The 22,286-nt window shown below is 46.5% G+C and overlaps 1 long non-coding RNA gene across 5 annotated transcripts in view; it reads left to right on the forward strand.

Moving 5' to 3' along the window:
* Positions 1-22,286, forward strand: part of LOC116535584 — a 205,032-nt gene that overhangs the window by 66,362 nt on the left and 116,384 nt on the right. Inside the window, exon 10 of one of the 5 annotated variants that reach the window (XR_004262264.1) lies at positions 3,210-3,322. The exons of 2 other annotated variants lie outside the window; for them this stretch is intronic. This is a non-coding gene — a long non-coding RNA (uncharacterized LOC116535584). Of the gene's footprint in view, positions 1-282; positions 1,401-3,209; positions 3,323-22,286 lie in introns of those variants that run through there. 2 more of the 5 variants (XR_004262268.1, XR_004262269.1) reach the window with 2 other exon arrangements.

Consider the following 22,286-nt stretch of genomic DNA (forward strand, 5'->3'; position numbering starts at 1 on the left):
CCCACCCCACCGCACCACACAGGACCGGAGAGCTGATCTCTACTTTCTAAGGGTCTTTCCAGGTTTGACCTGCACAGATTCTTCCATTTTAAATCAAGGCTAAAATATATCGAGGCTTACTGGGGTCTAGCGGCAGCTCGGAGTTATCAGTGGGTTGCGTAGTGCTTGCTGGTCTGGTACTAATGGTAAAATTTTGTTGCATTTAGGTCAAATCGTGCCTCAGTTCTAATGTCGTATTTTTGGGTGATGGGTCTCCTCTCTCTCTCTTTTCTAAAGGTGCAGGAGTATTCCTCCTGGCCTTTTGGGATGCTGACGGAGGAGCAGATATACTGCACCTCTGTCATGATATAAGGGCTGCTGCGGTGCACAGCTGTTTCCCAAGAAGCTACCGCCGGGGTGTAAAACTTCTCTCTGCATTGTCAGCGCTGGTGTCCGTGGATGTCTGCTGGCTTTTCCAAAACTCCTTATGGAACGGTGGTTCTCAAGTGATTTTGTCCCCCTCGTCCCAGGGGACGTTTGGCAATGTCTTGAGATGTTTTTGTGATTGAGCAGGGGCTACCAGCGTGTGCTGGGCAGAGGTCAGGGACGCTGCCCAACATCCTATGATGTACAGGCCAGTCTTCTCTACCACAGTGAATTATCCAGTCCACAACCTCCATAGCACCAATACTGAGAAACCCTTGTGAAGATGGAGCCTATCCATGGGGCATTTGGTGTCTCCCGCTTCCTGAATACTTGAATTCCCTCTGCAGACTCTTGGATGCCTGCAGTCATGGGGAGCTCACCACCTGTTTTGAAGCCAGGCAGATCTGGGCTCTTCTCGTATCTGTGTGACTCTGGACTTTCTCACAGGTGGAGCGGCTCCACCATCCCGAGCGTCAGTTTCCTCCAGTGCTGTGGGGTTAGCAGCAGCCCTGCCTCACAGATGCGTGAGGGTGAAATGAGAGGATGTGCCCGAGTTGGCTGGTGCAGCACATGTTGCAGGTACGCAGAGAGTGCTCCGTAAAGGCTCCCTGCTGAGTGCCCTGTCCCAGTCCATTTGCCCACCTTGTGGAGCAGGTGAACTGCAGGGTTTCTTTTGTCTCCACATTTTCAGGATTCTAGAGAGATGGAGCGCGGAGTGACGAGTAACATGTAGGTCTTTGTGGGGACTTTCCCCTTTGGGGTTGTTTCCCTGTAATGTTTGCTCATGGACGTTTTGGGTGCGTCATCTCTGTGGGTTGGAAGGAGACCTTCTAGCACGGCTTTATGATGATCTGTGAAGGGAGAATCAGAATTTCTAAAGAAGGAAGTGGTGGGTTGTCAGTGAGGTTGGGAAGCTGATGGCGCTGAGGGGCCGTCGTTCACTGCATTCACGGAGGGGCAACTCTACTTGGCTGTCAAAGGGTGGCTTGGGACCCAGGGGGCCTAGCTTGGGAGATTGGAGTTGGTGGGATGGGAGGTGGGGAATGGGAATGCCAGATGTGCCCCAACATCTGGGCCCAGAGAGCCCTGTCTGCCTGGAGGAAGTGCTTAGCATTCTCTCTGTGTTCCCCCAAACGCATGACTCTGGAGAGATATATAGGGCTTGGGGAGGAAGCGTGCGGGGCTCAGGCCCAGGTCCGTGGACTTTGAGGAATGATGCTTCCTTTCATTCTCGTCATTGCTTAAAGCTCTCCTTCTGTTCAGGCTCCATGCTCATTTCTCTCATCTGGCTCTATGATTATCCCACTGGTGGAAGAAAAGATTAAGGCCCAGAGAGGTGATGCCCCTTTCTGAGGTCACACGAGTGAGAAGGGGCATGGCTGGGACTCGTTCCAGATGGCCATCTCCAGAGCGTGCTCCTGTGTCTCCTGCCCTGCTGTGCAGGCTTCTCCTGTAGAGCCTGCCAGCCTGCCTGTGGCTTGGGTATCAGCATGCACCCCCGCCCTCCTCCATCCAGGTCCCCTCAGCCCGGATCCTCCAATCTGTGCGAGAAACCAACTGTTGACAACATTGAATCTCGCCTGGAGATCGATAGTGATAATTTGTGGCCTCACCAAGGTGGGGAGAGCTATTATTCAAAGTACATATAAAGTCAGGAACGTAAGATAGAAGGCAGTGTGACCAAGGGCATGGCGCCTGTGGAGCAGAGGGACATGGTGCGGATGGACAGGCCAGGGGACCCAGACCTGTGGAAAGCAGTTACTCAGCACTTCCCACCTACCCGCTATACCCTAGGACCGGGGCCTGCTGGTTTTTGAGGAACCAGATGGAAGAATGTGGGAAGTGTGGGTTTATGGGGAGGATGTATTCCCTGAGGAGACAAGAAAGATGAGGGATGAGAGAGAGAATCCAGGAAGAAATGGAAGAAGGGGAGTGAAGATGGGAGGGTAAGGGTGGAAAAGGGCAGAGAGAAGAGGTGATAAGGGTGCCCCTGACTGCACTGAGCTCCCATTATGGGATGGCTGCTGTGCTAAACACCCTTGTGTGTTACCTCCCGTCCTTCGGAAGATATGATAATGCAGGCTCATTTATTCCCATTCTACAGGTCAGAACACAGATTCAAGTGAGTTTCCCCGAACTGGAGAACTAGCCAGTAACCAAAGCTGTGATTCAAATCCGAGATCAAGTCACCCGGGGAGAGATTTGTGTATTTCCCCACTTAGCCCATTTGAGCTGCTGTCAGAGAATGCCTGAGACTGAGTAATTTACACACAAAACTTTGTTACTCACAGCTCTGGAGGCTGGGAGGTGCAAAGTCAAGATGCTGGCAGGCTTGGAGATTCCGATTGCAGGGATGGGGCCTGGAATGCTGCATCCTCCAAAGGCGAGGAGGAAAACACTTTATCTTCACATGGCAGAAGGCAAAAAAGAGGCAAAAGGGGGCCAAACTCGTCCTTTATAATGGCATCAATCCCACTCCTGAGGGTTCTGCCATTCACCTCCTAGAGATTCCGTCTCTCACTACCATTCCAATAGCAGTTAAATTTCAACAGGAGTTTTGGAGGAGACACACATTCAAACCATAGCGCCGCTGGAAGTTTTTCTCGTAGGGTGTGTTTGAAGTGACCCGGGTTCAAGTTCCACCCCTGCCTTGTTTGCACTCACTGGGCAGGAATGGAGCCAATGAGGCTCTCAATGGGGCCAGTGAAGCCAGTCCCTGGGAGGTGGCCCCCTGCCTCTTGTGTGCTAGGTAACCTTGGACCTGTTCCGTCACCCATGTAAGCCTTCTGTTCTTCGTCTGACAGTTAAGACATGGGATCGTTTCCAGATGAGAATCCACGAGGCCTCATTGACTTGGCGCAGTCCTTCTGGGATTGTTAAGCAGATGACTTCCATCGGTACTGAGCCAGGAGTTGAGGTAGGAGTCACCATTGCAGGTGTTTAAGTCAACTATTTTAATACATTGATTACCAGATGTAAAAAAAAAAAAAAAATAGTATCAAGATAAACCTTCACCAGGTAGTCATGAGGATGGAGTCAGCTGATCCTCGGGAAGGCGGTGTCTACATTTTAAAGTGCTGTGCTTGTGCAAGGGTTTCTAGAACCTGGGTTTTCACCAGGCTCCCCCAGGGACAAGATCAAGCCCGTGACACGTTACCCTGCAGGTAGCAGTGCTGTACCTGGAGCCGGCTTCCCATTTCCACCAGCCGGAGTTGCTACTCACTGTAGCAAGCATGTGCTTCTTTCCACTGTGGGAGCCTCTGGTGTCCGCTGCTGGGCCCCTGTTCTTATGCCGAGTCATCCCAGACCTGCTTTCTGCCCTCCTGGGTCTGCAGGCCTGCATGGGTCCCCTAGGTTGCCTTTTCAACATTGTGTGTTTTTTTTTTTTTTTTTTTGAGACGGAGTTTCACTCTTGTTACCCAGGCTGGAGTGCAATGGTGCGATCTCAGCTCACCGCAACCTCCGCCTCCTAGGTTCAGGCAATTCTCCTGCCTCAGCCTCCTGAGTAGCTGGGATTACAGGCACGCGCCACCGTGCCCAGCTAATTTTTTGTAGTTTTAGTAGAGATGGGGTTTCACCGTGTTGACCAGGATGGTCTCGATCTCTTGACCTCGTGATCCACCCGCCTCGGCCTCCCAAAGTGCTGGGATTACAGGCTTGAGCCACCGCGCCCGGCCCGTTGTGTGATTTTTATACTTACCGTTCTCGATATAGTTAATTCTGCATGAGACTGTAGGGCCGCATCTCCCAGCTGTTGTACATCTTCTAAATAGGTGGCCATGGTAAAGAGCTTATATGGTTCCTTCACTCACTCACCATTAACTGATTCATTTATTTATCTCTATGGTTATATGTACATCTGTCCATCCAGTGGCTATCTTATTTATTCCAACAATATTCAAGACTTTACTCAGCATGGACTACGCACAGTTGCTGAAAATATAAAAACAATAACTGCCTTTTTCTTTTGAGTCAGGGTCTCTGTCACCCAGGCTGGAGTGCAGTGGTGCAATTATGGCTTACTGCAGGCTGGAACCCCCAGGCTCAAGCAAGCTCCCGCCTCAGCCTCCCAAGTAGTCAGGATTAGGGACAGATCTCTGTACTCGGCTATTCATTTTTTTGTCTTTTGTAGAGACAGGGTCTTTCTTTGTTGTCCAGAATTGTCTTGAATACCTAACCACCATTTTTAAAATGCAGTAAAATACATATAACAGGAATGTCACCTTTTTAACCATCTTTAAGCGTACAGTATAGTGGCTTCAATTACATACACAATGTTGTGCAAACCTCACCACTGTCTATTTCCAAATTTCTTCTTCACCCCAAACAGAAACTCTGTACCCATTAAGCAATAATTCCCCATCTCTCCTTACCCTGTAGTCCCCGGTAACCTCTAATTTACATTCCATCTCTGGAAATTTGGCTATTCTAGATATTTCATGTAAGTGGAATCATACAGTATTTATCTTTTGTGTCTGGCTTATTTCATTTAGCATAATATTTTCAAGGTTCAACCATGAGGTAGCATGTGCCAGGACATCATTCTTTTTATATCATATGGATATACCATACTTTACTTACCCATTTATCTGTCAGTAGACACTTGGGTCGTTTCCACCTTTTAGCTTTTATGCATAATACTGCTATGAACATTTGTGTACAAGTATCTGTTTGAGTGACTGTTTCCAGCTCTTTTGTGTATATACCTAGAAGTGGACATTCTGGGTCATAGCGTAAATCTATGTTGAAATTTTCAGAGAACCAATAGCTGCCATTTGTCAGCGCTTACGGTGAGTCAGACACTGAGTTTTATGCTTCATTCACAATGTAATCTAATCCTGTGATAGCCCCTCAAGGAACTTACCATCATCCCTCAGATGGAAACACTGAGTTGAAGAGAGTGTATCAGTCAGCTATTGCTGAGTAACAAACCACCCCCAAATCCAGTGGTTCACAGCAGTCATCACTTACTCTTGCTCACATATTTGCAGGTTGGCTCATGGCTGGTTTATCAAGGCTGACTTCCGCATGAGAAACTCAGCTGTGAGAGGTCAGCTCCACATGCTTCTGAGCCTTCTGAGAGCAGAAGGCTGGCCTGAGAACATTCTTTTTAAGGCAGGAGTGCAGGAGAATGGACCAAAGCCTGGCAGACATCTTTTGAAACAGGCATCCTCTTACTTCCTCCTCATTCTATTGTCTAAAGCAAGTCTTATGCCCAAACCCAAAGTCAGAGGGCAGGGAAATACACTCTGCTCCTTGAGTGGGATAAATTGCAAAGTCACATGGCAAAGAACACAGGCAAAGGAGGGAATAAAGAGCCGAGGCCAATAATGTGATCTAACACAGGGACATTCATGATTCTCCTAAGGTCAGAATGTGTGTGGGGTAGGGCCAGAATTCAACATGAAGTTACAGGGTGGTTATTTGTGTATGGAAAATGGCCGGGGATGGAGAGGGTGGAAGAACATTTTCCTAGGGGCTGATCTTTCTGTGGAATCTTGAAAGTTGGGAGAAGGGAAGGAAAAGGTGTGCTGGGCTGAGGGAGCAGAGGGACAAAGGCCTGAAGGTTCATAAGGTGACGGTGAGCTCAGGGGTTTACCTGCAGTTCGGTAAGATTGGAACAGAATTTCCAGGGGCGGTGCGAGGGTGTGGAAGTGTGAGAAGTGTCAGTAGTTCTGAAGGGTCGTAGAAAGGGGTATCCAGAAGATAACTTCAGATCTTTGTACCAATGAGAAAACAGAGGTTCCGAAGGGTGAGGGATGAGCCAACTGCCTCAAGGAGACTGCTGAGTACGTGGACTTGTGCCCCGTCTCCTAGAGGAGAAGCCCTTTGGATGACCTGTTAATAGTATGAGAGGTGTGTGTGTTAGTGCATTTTGCATTGCTATAAAGGAATACCCAAGGCCGGGTAATTTATAAATAAAAGAGGTTTATTTTGGCTTACAGTTCTGCAGGCTATACAGGAGGACTGGCGCCAGCATCTGCCCCTGGGGAGGGCCTCAGGAAGCTTCCAGTCATGGCAGAGGGAGAAAGGGGAGCAGGCATGTCACAAGATGGAGCAAGAGAGAGTTGGAAGGAGGTGCCAGGCTCTTTTAAAACAACCAGAATTTGTGGTAACTCATGACCATGGGGAGGGCACCAAGCCATTCACGAGGCTTCCACCCCCATGACCCAAAAACACCTTCCACCAGCCCCACCTCCACCATTGGGGATTACATTTCAACATGAGGTTTTCAGGGGACAAATATCCAAACTATATCAAGGTGCATGATGCATACCAAGGGAGACAATGCTCAAGGAGGGATGGCTTGGGCACTTGCTGGGCATGGGCTGGAGGATTTGGAGGCCCAGATGGGAGAACAAAAGGAAGAACTTGAGATTGAGTGTCTTAGTTCAGTTTCTGTTGCTATAACAGAATACCCGAAACTGAGCAATTTGTAAAGAACAGAAATGTATCCTTTTACAGTTCTGGAGGCTGGAAAGTCCAAGATCAATATGCTGGTACCTGGCGTGGCCTTTCTTACTGCATCTTCACATGGCAGAAGGTGGAAGGGCAAGGGAGGGGTGAACTCTGTGTCCTCACATGGCACAAGAGCAGAAGAGAGTAAATCCACTCTTGTAAACCCTTTTTATAATGACATTAATCTATTCATGAGGATAGAGCCCCACCTCCCAAAACTGCTGCACTCGGGATTAAGTTTCAACATGATTTTGGAGAAGACAAAACATTCACATCACAGCAGTGAGTGTGGGACGCAAGCCAGGTATGTCCCTCACTTTGTTAGGGGCCTGGCCAGACCAGCTTTGGCTACAAATTCCCCACTGCAAAACATGAGCTCTCAAACGGAAAAGAAATGAAGATACATATATTTTATTGTGTTTTAGGTTTTGGGGTTAAAAAAAAATGAAGATGGCTCCTCCCTTGTCACATGCAACAGAAAAGTGGCTTTGTTTTGTCTGGGAAGAGCACAGAGCCACTGAAGGATTTTCAGCAATGCAGGGATGGAGGTGGGTTTTGAAGGTCACTTTGGGACTGGAGCATGAGGCAGCAATACAGCAGAATGTCACCAAGTGGGGTCCAAGCTGATTCCATTGGCTTATTAGTGAAGGGCTCTAATCCTGCCAGGGGCTGGTGCCACAGAGTTGTGTCACATGTGGCAAAGGACATGCTCCCTGAGCCAAGCTCTGGGCCCTGCAAGTTCAGTGCTTAGGGTCAATCACTCATCCCACAAATGTTTACTGAGCACCTACTATGTACCAGGCAGTGGGCTAGAACTCGAGGTGGACATAGCCATAAACAAAGAGGCAAACAAATCTATTCCATCATGGGGCTTGCAGCTCCCTTGACTGCCGGCCCATTCTGTCTCAGGCTATACTTGGCACACGGTGCAAGGAGAGGGTTACCAGACCACCAGGTCTCCTGTCATCATCCTGGCCTTGAATATCAGGACCCAAAGGGACCTTTATTTTTATTTTTTAATTTATTTTTTTTTGAGACAGAGTCTTGCTCTGTCTCCCAGGCGGGAGCACAGAGGCATCATCTTAGCTCACGGCAACTTCTGCCTCCCGGGTTCAAGCCATTCTCCTGCCTCAGCCTCCTGAGTAGCTGGGTCTACAGGCACACGCCACCACCATGTCCAGGTAATTTTTGTGTTTTTATAGAGACAGGGTTTATAGAGACAGAGGGTGATAAAAACAAGAAAAAAGCAAGTCCTCTTTTTCCAGGAGCTACATCCCAGGAATGGAGACCAACATGTGAAGAAATCTTTACAGTACTGTGTGATATGTGTTCTAGGAGAGTGTGTCCCACAGTCCCGTAGGAGTTCAGGGGAAGGAGTGGCTGAAGTGGGGAAAGGCTCCTAGAGGAGGCGACACTGGAGCTGGGTTTTGAATGCTGATGGTGTAATTCAAGCAGACGGATGAAAGAGAATGCAATGGTGTAGGGGAGACAGTTCCATGTGCCAGGGGGCAGTGAGAGATGTGACCAGGACTATGAGTTAGAGCTGAATTATGAAAAGCAAAGGACTTGGATTTTATCCTATGGATAAAATAACATGTCTGCCAGGCCGGTCTTGAACTTTTGACCTCAGGTGATGTGCCTGCTTTGGCCTCCCAGAGTATTGGAATTGCAGGTATGAACCACCGTGCATGGCCAGAAGGGACCTTTAAACCCCTAGAGTGCACACAGGTCTTTGCAGCTGGGAGAACTGAAGCCCAGAGAGGCCAAGTAGCTTGCTCTAGGGCACACAGCATTAGAAGCAGGATGGGAAACAGCTCTTTCCACCATCCGGTCTTTTAATATAGTTTTGTTTGTTTTCACTAATAGTTATTGAGTGTCTACTGCGTGTGAGACCTTGGAGACACAGATATGGATGAGTTGCAAGGAGTCCCTGTGCCCTTGAAGCCTCGCCATCTAATCTAATGTCCAATTTAACTTTCTGGGTGATAGAATCATTCCATGTGGTACCAACAAACCACTTGTGACTTCTGTGATTGAAATGTGCCTGGTAATTGATAATGCAACTGAGGCACATTATCTCATTTAAATTAACTTTATCTCATTTATATTAATTTCAACTTAAGCATCCACATTTGGCCAGTGGCAGCTGTGTGTTGGATATTGTAAGTCTAATCTATGGTCACATGACCACACACACACACACACACACACACACACACACACACACACACTGATATGGTTTGGCTCTATCCCCACTCAAATCTCATCTTGGATTGTAGTTCCCATAATCCCCATGTGTCATGGGAGAGAGCTGGTGGAAGGTGATTTAATCATGGGGGCATTCACCCTCATGCTGTTCTCGTGATAGTGAGTGAGTTCTCGTTAGATCTGATGGTTTTATAAGGGGCTTTTCCCTCTTCGGCTTGACACTTCTCTGTCCTGCCCCTCCTTAAAGAAAGACATGTTTATTTCCTCTTCCATCATGATTGTAAGTTTCCTGAGGCCTTCCCAGCCCTGCAGAACTGAGAGTCAATAAAATCTCTTTATAAACTACCCAGTCTTGGGTAAGTCTTTATTAGCAAGATGAGAACAGACTAATACACACACAGTCATGAACTGTGATGAGTGCTGTGAGAGATCAGAGCCACTACACTGTGGGTCCCCAAGATCACTGACAGGTTCCATGAATGATTTCAAATCCTTTGCTAGAAGGACCCCAAGAACTCAGAAGACCTGTTATCCTCATGATTATGGTTTATTACAACAGAAGGATTCAGATTAAAAACTGCAAAATAAAAGGTACGTAGGGCAGGGTCCAGAATAGGCTTCCAGTTGTCCTCTCCCAGTGGAATCCTACAAACATGTCTAATTCTCCCACCAATGTTGTGTGACAACATGTATAGAGTGTTGCTACCTGTGGAAACTCACCTGAGCCTTGGTGTTCAGGGTTTTAATTGGAAGTCAGTCACATAGCTGTGGAGTTACCACATGACTGACCTTACTTAGTCACCAGCCCCTGCAGAAGTCAATGTGATTAAAGTCTCCCACCATAATTACATGGTTACCTAGACTGTCTGGCCTGGTTTGGCCCAAGTACCCAGCAATAAAAAGACTGAGTTAGGGAGAATACTGCAAGAGCTTAGGGTTAATCTCCCAGGAGTCAATCAGGTTCTTTCTTTGGAGCACACATGGGTTTGAACATCCTAAGTCTGCTGAGTTAGCCCTTTAATGCACACTAGAAACCTGTTAGGGAGAATAACAGGGGCCTCGAAGCTTGGAGATGTAGAGAAGGTATTGCTTGTTGCTGACCATTTCGTCTGAGTAAGTTATCACCCTTCTCAGTGGCATGCTTCTACCGTTAGACTTACTGTAATGTCTCATTTTTCTGTTTATCTGTTTGTTTACTCGTTTTTATCTGTCTTGTTTGCTAAACCAAGAGCTCCGGAAGGGTAATTAATTTGTGTGTCTGTTAAGTTTCCTTAGCTTCCCCAGGCCTTAGCATACCTAGCACACTGCTTTGCAGGCCCAAGACTAGGGAATGAACCAAGTGAGGCACTGTTCCGGGGTGCAAAATTTAAGGGGCAACAGAAGCACTGATAAAATAATCAATAATTGGCCGGGTGTGGTGGCACTTTGGGAGGCTGAGGTGGGCGGATCACGAGGTTAAGAGATTGAGAACATCCTGGCCAACATGGTGAAACTCCATCTCTACTAAAAATACAAAAATTAGCCAGGCGTAGTGGCACGTGCCTTTGGTCCCAGCTACTTGGGAGGCTGAGGCAGAAGAATCGCTTGAACCTAGGAGGCGGAGGTTGCAGTGAGCCAAGATCGCATCACTGCACTCCAGCCTGGCGACAGAGCAAGACTCCGTCTCAAAAAAAAAAAAAAATCAATAATCAAGATAAATGATGTTTTGATGTAATATTTTCAGAAATCAAAATTAATGCACAAAATTCAGAAATATCAAAATGTTAAATAAAGAGGGCATATTAGTTTGTTCTCACATTGCTATAAAGAACTACCTGAGACTGGGCAATTTATAAAGAAAAGAGGTTTAATTGACTCACAGTTCTGCAGGCTTTACAGGAGGCATGGCTGGGGGGCCTCAGGAAACTTACAGTCATGTCAGAAGGCGAAAGGGAAGCAAGCATCTCTTACATGACCAGAGAAGGAGGAAGAGAGTGAAGGGGGAGGTACCACACACTGTTAAACAAACAGATCTCGTGAGAACTCACTATCATGAGAACAGCAAAGGGGAAATCTGCTCCCATGATCCAATTGCCTCCCACCAGGCCCCTCTTCCAACATTGTGGATTTCAGTTCCAGATGAGAGTTGGATGGGGACACAAATCCAAACCATATTGGATGGAATCAACTTATTGATGATTTTCCCCTTGGCCTCGGGGTCCAGTATGGCTTGGTGCAGTTACTGATCCCGTCTTTATGTGAAAATTTGAGATTTTGTTCATTTTGGGTTTTTTGAATTAATTGTGATTTTAAAAAATAGTGCATTAAATATTATTTATTTTGAGCACTGAATTTTTTGGTACCCCCCCTTGAATTTTGCACTTAATGGAAGTGCCTCATCTGCCTTGCCCTCCTCCTTACTCTGCTGCTTGCTACACAGAAGGCCCTCAAAATATTTATTGGATAAAGAAGCACTTGCCTATGAGGTGGATGTTGGATTCTCTGTTTTTTCAATGGCGGAAACTCAGGGAAGGCTCAGGGAGGTAAAGCAAGTTGCCTAAGACACAGGAGAGGGGTTGAGATTCATTCTCAGATTGTCTTTCTGCAAAGCCTGGGCATTTATCCACTCTGTTCAGCTGCTTCCCCTTTTCCCTGCCTCTGTGCATCCTAACCTGGAGTGGACCCTCCTAGGGGTCCCTTGCAGGGTGAAGTCTTGGGGCAAAGGAGGCTAGGTGGGGAGCGAGGAGGAAAAAGTTGGGAATTGGAGAGGGTGTAACATTCTTCCAGGCATTGAGATAGAGAAACATGATTGGCACATTCCGGGCGAGACAAAACCCCCGCCTTTGTCACTCACTGTAAATTGTCCCCCAATCACTGGGCTGACAGAGATGGATTTCCAGTCCTGGTAGCACAATTAAGCTTTCTCGGGCGTCTCATGGGGGAAGGAGGTAGTTGGTTTACTTGCGAATGCTTGGGGGTAATTTTCTAATGTTCCTTCCACCATTACGAAGGCTCTGCTCCAATCTCTTATCATATGTAATTCCTAATGATTTCTCTGTTATGTCCTGTTTTATTAAAGCGTCATTGAACTATACCCTATTGATTTAGATTTCACAGACAATTGAAATTTAAATTGACTCCAAATTGAATGTCTCCATGTAATCTCTGTTCTGCAATAAAGATAGATAAAATGCTTCTATTTTTGATAACAAGTTATACTGGAGGCACATTTTAATTTTGGGAGGGAAGAAAAAAATGTTGACAGAGTCTTCACTTTCTTTGAAAAGTGGCTGATGGTTCAAGGTCCAGGAGGTTGTTTTTTGTTTTTCTCTGGGGCATGGTGCTGGAGCTATAGAATTCTGGATTGTCTGGGCTGGCTCACAGGTGGGAGTGGAAGGTGATAGAGTCTGACCTATTAACTAATTAATTAGATGATCCATCCGCAAATCCATCCATTTCTCCGGTGAGCACAGCATGCTTGGAGTACCAGGTTCAAGGTGGGAGGAAAGAGTGAGCCATAGCTCTCATCATGTGCGTGACTCCAAGCTCACATCATTTGAGGGTTGGGTCTGGGGAGCCACCATGTAAAAAAGAAGGGAGAGACATCGTTGCAACCAACCAAAGGATGCTGTCTTTCCACATCTGTCCCCACCCAAGCCGGAATCTTCATAGCAATGTTCTTTCTTTTTTCTAATGGTGAAGGTCAGCAGTTAGGGCTTGCGAAGGAATCTGTCTACCCCACCCCGTCCTGTCCTGTCCCGTCCCGTCCCGTCCCGTCCCGTCCCGTCCCGTTTCTCCATTCCACTCCATCCCATCCCATCCCATCCCGTTTCTCCATTCCACTCCATCCCATCCCATCCCATCCCATCCTTCTCCATTCCACTCCATCCCATCCTGTCCCACCCCTACTTTCATCTTCACTGCCCTTCTCTTCCTTTCTTTACTCTTCCTTTCCCTCACATTTGCCCCATCGCATCCACTCCACTCCACTCCACTCCATCCCATCCCATCCCATCCCATCCCATTTCCTCCCACTCCACTCCACTCCACTCCACTCCACTCCATCCCATCCCATCCCATCCCATCTCATCTCCTCCCACTCCACTTCACTCCACTCCATCCCACTCCTTCCCACTCCATCCCACTCCATCCCATCCCATCCCATCCCATTTCCTCCCACTCCACTCCACTCCACTCCACTCCATCCCACTCCCATCCCGTCCCGTCCCATCCCATCCCATCCCATCCCATCCCATCCCATCCCATCCCATCTCCTCCCCTCCCCTCCCAGTCCACTCCATCCCACTCCACTCCATCCCCTCCCCTCCCCTCCCACTCCACTCTACTCCATCCCACTCCATCCCACTCCATCCCATCCCATCCCATCCCATCCCATCTCCTCCCACTCCACTCCACTCCACTCCACTTCACTCCATCCCACTCCATCCCATCCCACTCCACTCCACTCCATTCCATCCCACTCCATCCCATCCCACTCCATCCCCTCCCACTCCACTCCACTCCATTCCATCCCACTCCATCCCATCCCACTCCATCCCATCCCACTCCACTCCATCCCATCCCATCCCATCCCATGTTTCTCCATTCCACTCCATCCCATCCTGTCCCACCCCTACTTTCACCTTCACTGACCTTCTCTTCCTTTCTTTACTCTTCCTTTCCCTCACATTTGCCCCATCCCATTCCAGATCTTTCCATCGTTTCCCATCCCTTCTCTTTCCACTCCATCCCTTTCCATCCCATTCCATCTCACTCCATCCCTTCCCTTCCCACCTCAACCCTTGCCATCCCACCCCATCTCATTTCATCCTATCCCATGCCTTCTCACCCACCCCACCATCCCATCTCCTGTATTCTGTCCATCCTGCACTATCCCATTCCACACCACCCCACCCCACTCCACCCCCTTCTGCTTCACTCTAGTCCATTCCATTCCAGTTCACTCCACTTTACTCCATCATTCCCATTCCATCTTATCCCAGTGTATTATGTTTTCTGTACTATTTCATTCCACTTGAATTCACTCCATTGCAGTTTATTCCATACAGTCCATCCTTCCCACTTCATCCCTTCCATTCTACCACAATCAAGGTCATACCTACTCATCCCATTCATATCTTTCATGCTTAGAAGTATTTACTGTGTGCTTCCAAGATGCCAAGCCCTGAATTTTTCAAGATGAAAAATAGGCCCTGATTTTGGAGACAGCGAACATGTTGCTTGAGAAAGTGTCTGTTCCCACCTCTCTGCTGCGCCCTTCAGCTTGGTCTGTCGCTGAACCCGGGAGCAGGAGGATCTGATGATTGTCCACTCATTGATGAGCAGAACTTTGCTTCCCATTGGGGTATAATTTTGGGGATGTATTGCAGGGAGTCTCAGCAGAAGACTGAGTGGGAAATCCTCTCCTAAACCTTATCCCTCATTCTTGAGGACTATGCAGGCCAGTTTCTCTTGTTTTCGTTCTCATTGTCCTGGGAGGTGGGGGCTTTCCATACCCTAGAGTCTCAGGAGGGACCCAGATGGTCTGCTGAGCTGTGCGTGAGTCCCTTCCCTAATGCCCTTTGCTTCTGGTTTGGCTTTCTTCTCCCCACAGGCTGCCTTTTCCCTCCATCCCACTTTTCCTGTAGCACATTCTCTGCCCAGAAGCTCTTTGGCCATGCTCGGGTGGGACTCCCTCCCACGCACATCCGATCCAGGCTCGAGTGTGCCCTGCCTCATTAAAGGCTGGGTATTTACATGAGCTGCTGCTGCGTTTCCAGCAGGCCCCTGTGCTTCGACCCCAAACCCAGCCGGAAGACCCCCTAAGGTACAGCAGGCTCTCTGCCCTCTCTTGGCTGCCCCCTCTTCCCCAGGTTGTCTCCTGCTTGCCCTTGAGTCCCCTGGGCTTGGGGAGGCGGAAGCACCTGGCATGTAATTGCTGCTTAATAAACAAATCAATCCTCATTAGGGGTTGATTGATCATTAGCCTCATTATCCTGCCAGCAGAGGGCTGGGCAAGGTTTTAGAATGCCGATGCAGAGGAGACCAGTGTGGGTGTGGACTTGAATCCCCATTTTGTGGACAGGACAACATCCAGAGTGTTCAGAAAGAAGGTGACCTTGACCAGAACTCCTCAGCCTTGGCTGCACATGCAAACCAGTGAGGGAGCCCTAAAAACGCTGATGCCCAGGCTTCACCCAGACCTATAGGTGCACAACCTCTAAGGGAGGGACCCAGCCATCACGCTTCGAAAAAGCTCCTCAGGTAATTTTAATGTGCAGCCAGAAAGGCTTGAGAGTTCATTTTTAATCTCTTGAGTGAAGGAAAATTTAAAGTTTGGCCATTTGGAGTTTGGCACTACATGGATACTTAATACATTGCAAGTTCCCTGACATCTTAAATCTTCCTCCTCCTCCTCCTCTTCTTCTTCTTCCTTCTTTCTTTTTTCTTCTTCTTGAGACAGGGTCTTGCTGTGTTGCCCAGTCTGGTCTCAAACCATCCCCCTGCCTGTCTTCATTTTGGTATTCCATCAGCTAAGGCAGGTAACAATCTCATCACCAGCCTGTGTGTCGCACTGATATGCACGGTATCTCCTGTTGCCTTTAAAACTCTCCGTGATTGCTGCATTCATGGGTGGCTTGTATGCATCTCTGCTTAATGTCTTGCTTTAAACTGAGTTTTAACCCACTTCTTATTCTTCCTTAGTTCATTTCTAACCTCTAATCTTATGGAAGTGTGGGTTTGACATGTTAACTCGTATTTTTCTCTAACACACAAAAACATAAATATATATGCTAAAAAATTCAAAACAGGTTCACGTCTGTATTACCCAAAATCACTTTGCTGACTACGCGTTAATGCTTATTCTAAACTTTGGGAAGGACTATTTTATAGTTTCCAGTTTTTTTTCACAAATTAAATAATAAATGTGAAGTTTAAAAAATCGTACAGCTCATTCATGCATGAGATATTGTCATTCCTTCATTACCTATTTCTGACAAACTTTGAAGTATCAAAAGTAGCAGTGTGTTTCCGGGGAATCTCTTGATAGAGCCCCTGAAGGGTTGATTTTTGTGTGACTTTTGTTGAGAGGATTCAAGACCAGTTTTACCCCCCAAAACTCCATTTAGGGAAAACCAGATTTCTTATTAAAAATATTAATATTCTTAGATCCATTCAATGCATTTGAAGGAATTTATAAGAAGAAAAAGAAATAATTCAGAAGAGAGATAATACTTTACATACAGAAGGTCCATGGCAGTGTTACATTCAAATTTGAGAAACATTAAACTGCCCAAAAGTCCAATAACATTAGAATGGCTAGTTTAAACACACATTTTCAGTTTAATGAAAGCTGTATTTTATAAGGTCAGAAACCCTCGAAGACTGTAATCCTTGAAGAATTTTAATTTTTACATCTTAACCATTTAGAACAGTGCTTGACACGAATCCTCAAAAACACTGGTAGAGGTGAGATAATTCATTGCAATGGTAGTTACCAAGTTTATAATAACATAGAAAACCACTTTATGTGAAAAAAAAAACAGTGTGAAATATAAAAGCTAAAAATTTGTCACATCTCTTTTAAAATGTGAACTGGCTTTGTATGTGCAAAAATGAGGTGGATTAGTGAAACTTACTGCATATCCAGGCTACACAAGATTCTGTAGCTGCTAATGTGATGTTTGCAAGTAATATTCGTGGCCCAAGAAAATGTTTTTGATATGGTGTTAGGTAAAAAGTGGGCTGTAAAGATTCACGTGTAGTGTAGATAATTCCAATTTGTCTGTTACGTATAAATTACGTATATATTATATCCGTAATTACAGTTATACCTAATAATTTATTAAATGTTATATTTATATATTATAAAATGTCAAAATAATATAAATATGTGTATATTTCTATTAGTTATTATAAATTATTTCTATATATTTATATTACAAAAATTTATATATAAATATATGAATAAAATATGTATATGTAAATATTTTAATATATTATTCATATTTAATATTGAATATGTACTGTACATTTTATATACATATCTGTATAATATATGTGTATGTGTATATATGTAAGACACACACACAAGACTGGAACTACCCCAAAATATTAGCAGTTGTAGGTAGTGAGACTAGGTTTTCTTCTTCCCTCCACATTTCACCTTTTTCCGTTTCCAATTTCTTTCACATGATGAGCATGTGCTGCTTTTATCCAGACAAAAGAAGCAGCACGAGGTATGTTTGAGACCCTGGCGGTGGGGGAGCCAGGGAGAGGCGGTGGCCTGGAGGGACGCTGAAGGAGGAAGGGCTGAGATCACATCTCATCAGCTGGTGCCAGATTGATTGTGCCCAAGTCCACCAGCCTTTCTCCACAGGAAGTCATGGCAGGGCTGGCGGGGAGGAATGTGCATTCTCTGGACCAGGGCATGTTGCCTTGCGGGGACAGCTTCTGCTGGGACAGCAGCCCAGGGGCCCCGCTGAACTCTCCGGGAGGAATGCCTCCTCTCCCTAATTTGCCGGGGCCCTCCAGTCGCTAAGAATGATCGGCAGTAATTAAAACTAAGCTAATAACCTCCTCACTCTTGACATTTCTATGGGGCTTTTGTTCACCATTATCTACATATAGATTAAAAATTGTAATTGGACTGACGATCGGGTTAGAAAAATCAACCATCCTCCAACTTGTCGTTTGCCAGGGACTGACACTTTGAAATTTTATTTAATCTGAGAAAATTGAGTTGAACTCTGGCACCCTGGGAGGGGAGGAAAAAAAAAACAACCCAGCATTTATCCTTAAGGACCAATACTAGCTAAGAAAATGTTTATGCTCCTAGCAGGCAAGACTGTGGTCCAGATATACACTGGTGCCAATGGGGTGCTGGTAGCTGCTGTAGGGTACAGCAGTTTTGAGGTATGGGGGAGACGCATCCACAGAGACAGCCACCGAAGGGAAAGAGATGGGCCCCCATATAAAGAAGGTTTAGGGAGAGCAGGGCCACCTCCCAGAGACGATTCCTATGTCATTTCATAAGGACTTGGGTTGTTTAAGCCCACTGAGTCCCCGTGCACTGACAGAGTGATGTTACTGGTTTATAATTCTGTGGTTCCAGTCCTCTGCAAAGCTGTGACGAAAGGGCTCCATCTTATGTTTTTCTGGTTTCCATAGGCCTTATGTTTATTTTATGTAGTTTTCTTTTTGAGACTAGGGTCTTGCTGTTGAGACCATTGCCCAGGCTGGACTTGAACTCCTGGACTCAAGCAGTCTTCCTTCTTCAGCCTCCCAAGTAGCTGGGGCTTCAGGCTCTTGCCACCACACCCAGCTTTGCTTTCCATAGTTCTTTGCAAGACTGAAGCACTTTTGCCCCCACTTTCCTGGGTCTATGCGGCAGTGTTTCTTTATTTCCAGGAGTCGGTGCTCCTGGGAGTCTATGGTGTAAGGATCCCAAAAGTCAGTGATGAAGATATTGACTTCACAAGATGGAGGATTGTCAGACTTGCCCAGCTGCTTCTGCTATAGAGTCATTCATTTGTCTAAATCAAAGCTCTTAAACTGATATTAATTCGTAGCCCGGGTCCCCAAGGTGACGGGCCAGGTGAATACACAATGTGGCCGTGTCATGCCCCTGCTTAATGTACTTCAGTAGGAATGAGTCCAGCCTCCCAATGATGGCTTCAAAGGCGATTCCAGGTTTGCCTCGTGTATCTCGTGCCCTCCAAACTTAGCCTCTGAATCTTCACACGGACTCTCCCACAGCAAATGCTCCCTCTCCCTTTCTTCCCCTCTTCTCCCTCTCTCCCCACCCCCAACTACATGCAGTGCTCTTTCTACTTAGTGTTCGTCCCACCTAGAATTACCCACTCTCCACTCCAGTTCCGCCTCCCCGTGACAACTGGCCTGCTGTCATCCACCTACTTTCTATTACTCTATCAGTTTTCGTCTCGGATTCACCCTCTCTGCGGAGTGTTTGTCGTTTTCCCAAGTCTTGTTTTCTGCCTTCCCAGCTCCCCATGATGGCTCTGTGACAGCTCTGGGGACTCTGCCCACTACCCAACCCGCATCTCCTTGAAGGCAAGAATGCTTTCTTGTTCACTGTTGTACCTCCCAGCCCATGATGCAATATTGAAGGAATGAAAGAATGATGGAATTTGTGTGCCGAAGACCCGAAAGTTATGACTTTTTAAAAACTGTTGGAATAATAAGTCCTCATGTATTTACTCACCTCAGGACGATTTGTTGACCGTCTACTTTGTGCCATGTGCCCTGCTGAACCCTGGTGGGCAAGAGACGTAAAAACAAGTGGGCATCGTTTCTGTGGTGTATGGGGGGAAAACAGACCAGAAGATTGATTGGGATGAAAGAGTAGGGGGAAGAACATTCTAGGAGAAGAAACACTTGTGAAAAGACTTTGAGGGGCTGGGGGTGGTGGCTCACGCCTGTAATCCCAGCACTTTGAGAGGCTGAGGCGGGGGTGGATCATTTGAGGTCTGGAGTTTGAGACCCGCCTGGTCAACATGGTGAAGCCCTGTCTCTACTAAAAACACAAACATTAGCCAGGCGTTGTGGCAGTCGCTTGTAATCCCAGCTACTTGGGAGACTGAGGCACGAGAATCACTTGAACCCCGGAGGCGGAGATTGCAGTGAGTTGAGATCGGATTGTGCCACTGCACTCCAGCCTGGGTGACAGAGTGAGACCCCCTCTGCAAAAAAAAAAAAAAAAAAATAGAAAGGGAAATAAAGACCTTGAGGAAGGAAGGAGAGAGACACAATCTTGAAAGAGAAAGGTGCATTGAGAGATGATAAGAGGGTACAGACTGAGCTCAGAGGTGTGCGCAGCACCGGAGCAGGAAGGTCTTTTCTGGTTTCCAGCATGGAGCAGCAGGATTAGCCATGCACTGTGAAAAGACTGTTAAACGCGTAGGTCTGTGTGTAAGCTGCAGGCAGCCGTGTCTCTTTGTTCTGAGACTAATCATTCTCATCCTTCCCGCTGTCACTTTAATCTTTCCAACACACATTCACCTCCTGGCGTGGACTGTTGGCTTTCATCTGCCCAGAGAGCGTTCCCGTTGCCCTTCTCCTGGAAATAGACACTGCCCACCCTGGCTGCAGAAAGTGGTGAGCTGCATGGCCCAGGGCTGACCAATCACAGCATCCAATCCCTCTGGTGACAGTGATTGGTCTGAGAGGCAAGCACATGACCCAAGCAGAGCCAATGAGAGCCCCATCCGTGAGATGGGTATGTGAACCTGGCACACAAGCTCTTTTTCCACTGAGGTTTGTAGGAAGGGTACCAGACACTTTAGAGAAGGTATGTCTGGAGTAGGAGAGAGTTAAGGCCACTGTGATGGGTTGAGGGAAGAACAGAGAAAGGGAGAAACATGAAAACGTTCCCTTTGAATGTTTGAACTATTCTATATCCAAATGAATGTTGAGAACCAACGAATCTCTCCTTTCCCCACTAAGCGTACATGGGTGTCTGTCACTTCCATCCAGATGAGTCACAATTCACTCATCCCGTACCTGATTCCCAGCCTCTCCAGATGCAGTCAGAGAAAGCATCTTGTCTTCATTTTATGGGGGAGGAAACTGAGGCCAAAGGAAACTGCCTGAGTTTATGCCTAACGTTGGTGGTAGAACTGGAATCAATTGACCCATCACCCGTTCTATCAATCAGTCAAATCACAATAACGAATTTAATGCTACGGAACTAGAAGAGGAAAGGCCATGTGAACAGTGGGATAAATTCCTGGGAGGTTCTTCCTACCCCAGAGGCTCCTTCTGAGAGCATCCCTCCTGTCCAGATGCAGCAGGACTTTGCCTTTCTTCTCTTTCAAAGACCTCTCTTTTTTCCCTTCCATAGCACTTTAGTTACAGTTGGCAGCTGCGTCTCCTTTTGGGTGTGGGTTGGTTTGTTCCCCAGTGCAACTGTGAGCTCCAGGAGTGCAGGGAAGTGTCTGTTTCTGATCATGGTATTTCCTGGGCTTGACTTCAAGTACAGTCAAGAAACTCTTGAGTATTTGCTGAGAGCACCAGGGAATAGTTGTAGCTTAATCTTCATTTTGGAGAAGAGGGAATGTTGGTATCCAGAGCTGTGGCAGCATTATTCACAACAGCGAAAAGGTGACGGACACTCAATTGTCCATCTATAAATAAATGGATAAACAAATTGTGGCATATTCATACAGTAGAATATTACTCAGACATAAAAAGGAATGAAATTCTGATGCGCGCTGCAGCATAAACAAACCTTGATGGCATGATGCTATGTGAAATCAGCCAGTTACAAAAGGACAAATACTGAACAATTCCATTCATAGGATGTGCCCAGAGCAGTCAAGTTCATAGAGGCAGACAGTAGACTAGTGGTTGCCAGGGCTGGGAGAAGGAAGAAACGGGTGGTTCGTGTTTGATGTGTACAGAGGTTCTTGTTTGGCAAGTTGAAAAAATTCTGGAGATGGATGTTGGTGATGGTGGCAAAATCATGAACTTAATGCTCCTGATCTGTGTACTCAAAGATGGTTGAAACAATACATTTTATGTTTGGTATATTTTACCACAATAAATAATGACTGAAAATGCCTCTAGGCTTCTCAGATCCTTTCCAGGGAATTGAATGAGTGCTTGTTTCTTTATTTGGACAGAACAGAGATGACACAATAATAGAGTGAGGATGATGATGATCATGGTGATGATGGTGGTGACAGTAATAGGTGCAATAAATTGTGCTCCTGGAATCACCCAGGTTTGATTTAAAGTGTTTCTTATGCATGATCACTGTAAGTCCACCTTCGAGGAGGAGATGGTTACCTCTGTCTTAAGAATGGGGAAACTGAGTCTCAGAGAGGTTAAGTGACTTGCCCAAAGCCACACAGCTTAAACCCAAGGCTAGTTGACTTTGAAGCCTATAATCCTAAGCACTTCCCCTCCCCACCACTCTGCATCTTTATCTTATTTAGAAGGAATAACAGCCATGAGACCCTTTCACTGACAATTCCTTGCTCATTTCCCTCCCAGGGTCACCTTCCAGCTGCAAAGCCACAAAAATCCAACTCCCTTTGTCTCCCCTGGCTCTCACAGAGCCAGTGCTAAGACTGAGTTGTCAACCAGGAGATAGAAAGAGAGAAAAAGCAATTTCTTCCATTTCTTGGCTCAATCCTATGCAGTCAATACTGTTAACAGTAAATCAAATATCAGGACTGCATTGACCCAGGAAAAGGCCAAGGAGAAAAAAA

The sequence above is a fragment of the Sapajus apella genome, unplaced genomic scaffold, assembly GCF_009761245.1.
Source record: "Sapajus apella isolate SASKATOON/1434 unplaced genomic scaffold, GSC_monkey_1.0 scaffold95, whole genome shotgun sequence".
In the NCBI taxonomy this organism is placed as follows: Eukaryota; Metazoa; Chordata; class Mammalia; order Primates; family Cebidae; genus Sapajus; species Sapajus apella.